The sequence below is a fragment of the Octopus sinensis genome, linkage group LG6, assembly GCF_006345805.1.
Source record: "Octopus sinensis linkage group LG6, ASM634580v1, whole genome shotgun sequence".
NCBI lineage: Eukaryota > Metazoa > Mollusca > Cephalopoda > Octopoda > Octopodidae > Octopus > Octopus sinensis.
This window is the reverse complement of record NC_043002.1, coordinates 51,038,271-51,048,217: the sequence shown is the minus strand read 5'-3', so window position 1 is coordinate 51,048,217 and position 9,947 is coordinate 51,038,271. Positions and strand designations below refer to the sequence as shown.

The 9,947-nt window shown below is 35.8% G+C and overlaps 1 long non-coding RNA gene across 1 annotated transcript in view; it reads right to left on the bottom strand.

Annotated features, from left to right (window-relative positions):
* Positions 1-9,527, bottom strand: part of LOC118763945 — a 14,817-nt gene extending 5,290 nt beyond the window's left edge. Inside the window, exon 1 of the long non-coding RNA XR_004999717.1 lies at positions 9,516-9,527. This is a non-coding gene — a long non-coding RNA (uncharacterized LOC118763945). The remainder of the gene's footprint in view (positions 1-9,515) is intronic.
* Positions 9,528-9,947: the final 420 nt, after the last annotated feature.

The window sequence follows — 9,947 nt, the reverse complement described above, 5'->3', positions numbered from 1 at the left end:
TGCAGCTTGGCACCAATGACGCTGTAACTCACTTCCACAGATGAGTGAAAGGTTAAGTGAAGTTGCTGAGCAAATAAATCACTAAATTATTCGGAATAGTTAGTGTATAAGCACTTGAGTACAAAAGTATGAGAACGTAAGAGCTGAAGCTGGTCGCTGATTACTTACGCAAGCTGTAAATTCAGATAGATAACTAGCATCATTCTTTGATGCTTTTACATTATCAAATTCTATGTGAAATTCGGTGCTTCGCTTTATAATCTGCATAAAATTGAACCGTTCTATAAAACTGCAGAGCATAGTTCGTTTGAAGAAAATAACAACTTGTTCAAATGGTGTAACAGAGCGTTTAAGCAGATTCGTGGGATTAGCTCCACAACATGTAATTGTGATTCTCTAATTATAATATATAGTATGAGTTTAAAAGTTTAGACATTAAACACGTAAACATAACTCTTTCAGTGAAAGGCTCGAGTCAGGTTGTCAAAGGAATTACACCAAGTAAGATGACACTTATTTTCTTTTATTTGTGCTTATCAAATTCCTGAAGAAGAGTTTTTCACTTTTCCTCACCGGTACGTATCTCATCTGCTCAGCTGGTCGGTAAAACTTTACAACATGAGATTCATTATGCACTGAGGACATATTTCATACACTCAATCGGTGTGTGGAGGCTATGATAATTCGATTAGAGCATGATAACTAGGCTATATGTCTTGCACTGTTTGTTCAATTTTCAGTTTTCTAAATAGTCGGAACAGAAATGTATTTCATATGAATTTTTGTTAATAATACAAGATGGCTAAATCGTTAGTTAGCACACCAGCAAAATGCTTAGAGGCATTTCGCCTGTCTTTACTTTCTCAGTTCAAATTTCGCCGAGATCGACTTTGCTTTTCATCTTTTCGAGTTCGATAAAATAAGTACCAGTTGAGCATTGGGATCGATGTAATCGACCTACCCGTCTTGCTGGAGTTGTGTCAAAATTTGAAATCAACATGAATTTTCGTCTTATTTGAAACTACTGTTTAAAATATTGACAAATAATGAAAGAGTCTTAGGTTCTGATTTGCACACATATCGCAACTACTATAGCAACAATTATACGTGAAATATAATTAATCGTTTCAAATTTTGCCACAAGGGCAGCAAGTGTTTGAGGAGGGGATGAGTCAATTACATCGACCCCGGTGTTCAACTGATACATATTTTATCCACCCCCAAAGGGTGAAAGGTAAAGTCAGCCTCGGCGGAATTTGAACTCAGAACGTAGCGACGGGTGAAGTACCGCTAAGCATTTCGTCCAGCGTGCTAACAATTGTTTCAGCTCGCCGCCTTAATCGTTCCTTTAATAATAAGTGAAGGAGCTTATGTGTAGACCTGATGTAGAACCTATCCTTAGTAGAGAAAGGACATGTGTCGGGATCACAGAAACCTTAGCCGATACACCTCGCACCTCAATTCGATCAAGATTAAAAGCGAAAGCATCGTCACTTCTACGTCAAAATACATTTGGGATCTAAAGAGCAGAAGCTAAAAATAAGCTACAATAAATTTGAGCATAACTGCAAAGGAGAAAATATAAAACAGAGACGGCAGTAACTGCAATTTATGTGTGACAGAGAAGTTTTCTGATTTCTCTCATCTATGCATTTAATTTTCAAACTTTTGTACCCATAGAAATTTTCTAAATTGATTATTACAGCTATATATTGTAGAGCTGATACCGTGTTGCAGCGATTGGACATCCTAGCAATCTGAACAGATTTGCTGTTGTACCGTTTCACAGAGTGTGTTAATGAGTTGCAGACGATGAAGTGAGGCATCTTATTTTACCTAATATTTAATCAACTGCTGAGTCAGGATTTTACTTTTTGAGAGTTTTATATTCAAGTATTTATGCATTTAATCTTCAAAATCATTGAATCCTATTTACGAAACCCCATAGAGACACCACAGTTACTTGTTGCAGTATAAGATTACTTACAAACATATCACTGACTTTTCAGATATCCGGTTGCCTGCCTTATGAGCATTTGATGATACATTAGGGAAGAAGTGTGATATTTAACTTCATGTGTGTACCTTGTAAATTTTGCATAGTAAAATTCTTCAAAAAAATTTAGACCCCTCTCCTCGATTTCTTGTGCTTTCTTTGACCTTGATTAATTGATCCCTATCTATCCTCTAATTACTTTTCCTTACCAAACAATCATTATTTTCTTCAGTTTTCATCTTCAGTTATACTCCTTTTTTTATCCCCTCTCTTATTTTCAAGTGTTATCTATTCTCAATCATTGTTTTCAAATACAATATTTCCTTTCATTATTTCTAATTTGAAACTGAAATTATTTCCCTAAAATTAACCATTAAAATGAGTACCAATTTGGTTGCATTTGAAGTCTTTATGAAATACACTTGCACACATTTTATTACACTGGTTATTACTGAGTATCGTTAATTCATAGCTAAATTTACGTGCAAGTAGCAAGTGAACTGCTCTAACCAATGATAAGGATGTGTTTCTATATCACGTAGAATATCTCTGGACTGTTGTTTATTCTTTTCACAAACTGTTAAAAGAAAACGAAAGAAAACAAGCAAAAAGCAAAAACTGTTCGCAGAGACAGAAAGCCTCAAACTGTCGGTGAAAATACGAAGATAAAAATGTAGAGGACACAAATTACGCGGGGAGGAAACACTCAACATAAAACAACGGAAACAGGTAGGGAGAAACAATTTCTTCCGAACGACAGCGAAACTCCTTGTTAGTAAAATAACGAAAAAAGCGAAAAGAATGAAGATGAACTAAATTCACTACTCTTCGGAAAGTGAACAAATAGTTAATAAATAAAATAAATGCATTTGTGGAGCCACGGACTTTCCGAAGAAGATATAATGGCAAAAAAACTCAGTTAAGTTCACAATGGACACAAAAGCACACGCTAAACCTCAGCAAGATTAACACTAAAACATTAAACCACAAAGTAAAAAAAAATATCCTCAAATCATTGCGTTTATCCTTAAAAGTGTTTAATGATACATTCGGTTGCGCTTGCATATACTTGGGAAATAGTTAAACGAACAGACTTGTAAATTGCTCTAACTAATCTTTACCAGTAATCTGTCATGTTTTATATCCTCTAATTATATCATGCTATCATAATTGTACTTTGTTGCAGGCATTGCGCCAAAAATTGAAATCATAATCGTGTTTTACAGTACTCCTCTATTTCTGTGCAAACATGCATTTATATGTATACATATGTGTTTGTGTATATATACATATTTATATACATACCGACACATATGTACACGCATATACATGCATGTATATATATACACGCATGTTGTTGTTGTTTGTTCCTTCTCGAGTCACGCCTGGCTCATAAGGGCCGGTTTTCCCGGTTTCCTTGGTGTATAGGTTCCCCACCTGGAGAGGACGCCGGTCCGTCGCAAGTGAGCTGCAAGATGCAGGAGGAAAGAGTGAGAGAAAGTTGTGGCGAAAGAGTCAGCAGAAGTTCGCCATTACCTTCTGCCGGAACTGCGTATAGGTGTTTCACTCAGGCTGTTCTGTTGATCGGATCAACTGGAACACTCGTAGTCGTAACCGACCGAGTGCCACTAATACCAATGCTTTTCGAGTTCAATTTCTGCCGGATCGATTTTGCCTTTCGTCCTTTCGTGGTCAATAAAATAGGTACTAGTTGAACACTTGCGTCTATGTAATCGACTAGTCTCCTTCCTCCGAAATTGCTCGCCTTTTGCCAAAATTTGAAACCAATATTAGTATTTTTTTTTCGCTGTCGCAGTATCTGTTTTATATTTTACTTTCGACAACTTTTAAACACATTCTTTATACTCATCTTTTCTCAGTTATTTGTACATTGCAAAATTATCCAACTCTTGAATTACTAACTGTCTTAATAGTTCTAAAATCATCTGCTCTACGGGTTAGTATTTCCTATGTCAATATTAGTTTCCAGCATTGATCCAGTAATAACATATAAATGATTGTAAATTCCATGACAATACTGAGGTGGCTCTCGAGCTCAAAACTGTTCACAATATACAACTTTTGTCTTCTGTAAATGGAAGATAATGCATGAGGCTAGATATCCCTCTGTTTCCACGGAGTACTTCAAAGTTGCTTTTTACTAACCTACTTAATGAGGAAAGCTGCGTGAAGAAGTGCCGAGCTCTAATTGTAAGGGTAATTGTGGGAGGGACGAGACGAAGTGATGAGAAAGGATCTTCGGACGCTAGGCTTCACTGAGGAAATAACAAGGGACTGGGAGATGTGGTGATTGGCTGCACTTAAGAAGACGCAACAATCTAAGTAAAGTCGCTGTCGTCCACACCTACAGGCTTGTCCCTTCAGGTGTTGGTACCATATAAAAAGCACCTGTACTGATGCCGCGTTGATGCACCCGTGCCAGTGGAACGTAAAGCGCATCCAGCAAACTCTGTTAAATGGCTGGCGGTAGGACGGGCGTCCAACCGTAAAAACCATGCCACAACAGATAATTGGATTTTAGACAGCTCCCTGCTAGTCAGCTCCATGTCAAACCGTCCAATCCATGCCAGCATGGAAAGCGGACGCGAAACGACGACGACGATGATGAGGATGAACTTAGGGATGACAAAATTAGGATAAACTTAATACCAGGATTATTATTGCATATGTGTATCTCAGTAGATATTACTGAGATACAGTTATGGTGTTGTTGATGATCTTAAAAATAGTTTTTCTTGGAACATTTCTTCATTGTTTGTTTTAATAAAACTCAATGTGATTTCAAATTGATGTGCTACAACATTTTGTTAATTGGGATCGAATCCAAAAATATCTCTGTAGACGATCAAGGCACTATTTAAGTTCTTTTTTCATAGCCTTTCATCATCCGACGAATTACCATGTGTATGCAAATGTATAGGGAATTATTTAACCAGGTAAAAAGATTTTATACCATAAAGTTAGAAATCGTTATCTCTCATTTTACATAAATGATAGATTCCTTTAATATTGGTCTTTAAGTGACAGTTTCTTCATCTTATATCTAAAATTCATAGACGCCAATGTATACCTACTTAACAGATTCCAATGTGGTTCCAAAGCAAACTTCCCCCTTTTACGTGGAGGATTGTATCACTGCCTTCTAAAGCAACACAGACTAACAGTCACCAGATGTCCAGCCCAGGTGGAGCTCTTGCTATCTTAATGCAACGACTCCGTCTTTCTAAATATGTTGGGCATAATCTAAGTTCCCTGTCTTCCATGATAACTATTGTGTTTCACAGCGGGAATTCACTCTTGAAGAAAACTTCCATGCTACCGAACTGCCTTACCTTGGCCACACGATCTCATTCCACCTATATTTCCACCTGGGTGTAACCTTTCCTTCCAAGAAATCTAATGCTCTTAGCTTAGTTTTTCCTCGGGGCTGGCCAGATTGGGGCAATCTCGAGATTAATCAGCCGAAATTGCGAGTTCCACCTGGGTGTAACCTTTTGCTTCTAGACTTCGGATAAATGACACTATCATTCCATCAGAAAAAGGAAAAGACGGGAACAATAATATTACTATAATAATTGTGCCATTTAGTGCACAATTTAGAAGCTGCTCTCTTTAATTAGTGAAGTAGTAGCTTTAACAAATATTCAGAACAGTAAACGACTTTTGAACAAGATGTGATGATGTACGTCCAACACAGACTATGATGATGATGAGACTTGACAATTTTCTCAGTTAAAGAATAGAGCAACCACAACAATATTAACATATGATAATCTTTCCTATTCTAGAAACCGTGCCTAAAATTTGGTCGGTGGGGTCTGCTTGTTTACGTCGAACATAGTATTTAAGTGGTACATATCTCATTGTCGCCGAAAGAATGGAAAGCAAAGTACCAGAAATGTGAGGCTTTGCCGTGCTAAGAATGACAGTGAACTTGCAACGTAAAGATATATATGAAATACTGCGAAGCATTTTGTATGCTGTGCTAACGATTCTTCCAGCTCGTCGCCTCAACATAATGATAATATATCGAAAAAATAATAATGAATATAACGAAAACAGTAATAAAAATAACAACAGCAAAATTAATTACGATGAAGGATAATAAAAATAATAACAGCAGCAGCATCAACGAAAGCAATAAAAAAACAACAACAGTGATGATGATGATGATGATGATGATGAGAATGAGGAGGAGGAGGACGAAGAGGAGGGGGACGACGACGATAATGATGCTGAAGATGATGCTGAAGGTAATGATGATGATGATGATGATGGTAATAAAAATATTATTAATAATAATAATAATATAATAATAATAATAATAATGATAATAATAATAATAATAATAATAATAATAATAATAATAATAATAATAATAATGGATTCTTCAGTTGACTAGAAGGCAAAAATATATAAAATAGCAAAAAAAAAAAAAAAACTAACATATAAGCAATATTAAAAGGCATTGTAATAAAATGTAAATTGATACAAAACGAGATTGACAGAACGACAGAAATGGGGTTACATAAAATTGCATGTGTATATGTGTAACTGTGTGAACGTATCTTTGCGTATGTGTATATGCCTATATATATATATATATTATATATATATATATATATAATCATACGTAGGCATTGACAATCAGTTGTATGTACATGTGTGTATACTTATGCATATTTATATATGCGTGAGTATGTGAGTGTGTGTGTGTGTTTATATATATATATATATATATATGTATATATATATATATGTATATATACATATATGAATATACATATATGCGTACATACATGTATAAATATATATATATATATACACACATTTATATGCATGTATATATACATGTGCGTATATATATATATGTGTATACCCCCCCCACACACACATATATATATAATATGTGTGTGTTTTTATGGGCGTGCATTTGTATAATACAAGCTGAGTAATATAATCACAATAACAACAGTCGCATCAACATCAGGAACGGACGTTGGCAACATACCTTGGCTGCAACAATGGACGAAAAATAACAACAATATGACCATACGAGATACAGCAACATCCACACAGTGATTACAACGAAAGAAGAAGAGAATAGCAAAAATAAATAACAAAAGAACGCAAAGAAAAACCACAACAGCAAATGAAAGACAAAACAAACGATTGTAGCATGAAACGCAGACAATTTCACGAACAATAACAACTGCTAGAAAAAAGTACCAACAAACAACGACTGAAACTAACAAGTATACAAATATTCGAAAAATTTCTATCGTCTGCTCTAGCAAAGCGAAGAAACAAGATGGCTGTATAAATAGCGGATACAAAAATAAATACATACACAAACAAACGTCGTTAGAGAAAACTATAATAGAAATGGCGACGCCCGTAAAATGGCTTCCATGAGAGTTTTCTAATTATAATAGTGTTTCCAAATGACATTTCCGATTAATATTTTGGCTACAGGATCCTTTCATCTCGACTAATAGCTTCATTTGAAAAGTAGTATATATTTTTGGCGTCACACGAATCAAGACCCGCGAATCTACGAGAATCTTTCACGTTTAGTTAAACACGCTTAATCATTTCTATAACAATGTATGAGAAGATAAGTGTATCAGCGTATGTGTGTAGCATACCTTTGTATTTGTATACACCTTTGTGTCTGTAGGCGTGTGTGTGTGTGTGCGTACATGTGTATATGTGTGTGTTTGAGTGTGCGTTGTTCGGTGTAATCTATATGGATGTGTATTCTTTTTTTGTATAATGTGCATAGATTAAATCATGTATCCATGTCAGCTGTGTATGTACGTTGTAAATATGCATGTAGATACCTATATATATGTATATATATGTATATGTATATAAAAATTCTGGGTGTATACTATGTATATGTATATATATATATGTATGTATGTATATATATGTCTCTCACTTTCTCTTTCTCTCTCTCTCTATATATATATATATATATATATATATATAAAGGGAGAGAGAGAGAAAGGCCGATGGGGAAGAAGATACAGATAGATAGGTATATTGATATAGATATAGAATCTACATATGTATATACATGAAATATACAAAATACTTATTCATACATACGTAGGTATATATATATGTGCGTGTGTGTGTGTGTGTGTTTGTTGTGTGTGTGTGTGTGTATGTGTTTGTGTGTGTGTGCGCGTGTGTTTTGTGTATTTATTTATATATCTATATGTATATATATATATATACATATGTATAGGTGTACACACACACACACACACACATATATATATTTACATATATACATGTACATATAAATACGTATATACATGCATATATGTGCATGTGTGGTGTGCGTGGTATGTGTGTGGAAGGCGGCGAGCTGGCAGAAACGTTAGCACGCCGGATGAAATTCTTAGCGGTATTTCGTCTGTCGTCACGTTGTGAGTTCAAATTCCGCCGAGGTTGACTTTGCCTTTCATCCTTTCGGGGGTCGATAAATTAAGTACCAGTTCCGCACTGGGGTCGATGTAATCGACTTAATACCTATGTCTGTCCTTGTTTGTCCCTTCTATGTTTAGCCCCTTGTGGGTAATAAAGAAATAGGTATGTGTGTGTGTTTGTGTGTGTGTGTGTGTGTTTGTGTGTGTACATGCGTGTGCGTGTGCGTGCGTGTGTGTGTCTAATATGTACTCGTCGATCAGACAATCGGATATTGCTTTACATAATCGGCCAGAATATCAGTCTGGCACAGAGTTATCTGTTTACAGGAAAGTAGACTGGAGCGACTTAAAATGAACTGTTTTGTTCAAGAACACAAGGTCCTATCGGTCTGGGAACCGGAAACATGAACTGGCATGCACATCGTAACCACTATGCCATGCGCCTCATACAGAGAGAGAGAGAGAGAGAGAGAGAGAGTGTGTGTGTGTGTTGTGTGTGTTGTGTGTGTGTGTGTGTGTGTGTGTGTGAGTAAGAGAGGGCAAACGACACATCAAGATCGAGCAAGAGAGAGTCACATACATACATATATGTATACATACAGATAGAAATTATCATTAAACCTCAACCATGGTATTGAGTACTCTTTTGTGCGACAGTTAGTACTAAACGCATGCGTATGTGTTTGTGTGTGTGCGTGTGTGTGTGTGTAAATGAGAGAGAGAAAATGTGTGCGTATTTGTGTGTGCGAATATATATGCCCGTGCTTGTATCATTATATCGACGAAGACTAGATTAAGCGGTTTTGTGTATATGCTTCTATATAGAAATGAATGTTATATACTGGGAAAGGTGATATTGCACAGTAGTATTACACAAACTTTTTGTAGCGATTTTCTTGAGTGTAAATCAAGCACTAAATTTTTAATTTCAGCAATTCACATGCCTTCTCATCTAACTCAAAATACTCAAAATATCCGCTAAAGTTGTCACTTGCTTATTAGATAAAAACTTCATGAACCTCGTCTCAAATGAATAGCAACTTAACTTTGACCAGCACCTTTACACATTTAAAAATCCCAACAAATGATCTCCCACAAGGCTATCTAACTACGTTCGGGGCTTAAAAGATTGAAATGCATCATATCCCTACATTATCAACGTATTAACTGGCAAAATGTAAGAAGTCAGACTTTAATCCCTACTCTCCTTGCATCTTTCAGGAAAGAGCAATTTTATTTAGCATCCCAAATCTTTTTGAGAATCATCTGGTGGACAATCTCGTCCTCGAGATGAAAACAATGCTCGTTACATACTGAGGCTACGATCAAATCACGTCTTTAAAATGTTCACATATTCTCATTGATAGACCAAAACCATATTTTAAACCCATCCCCTTATTTACGAATATGAAAAGCTTTACCTGGATGTTCTGATCTCCAAGCTTCTGTATTACTAGTTGCTCTATAACTCTTTACGTTTAAACGATTTT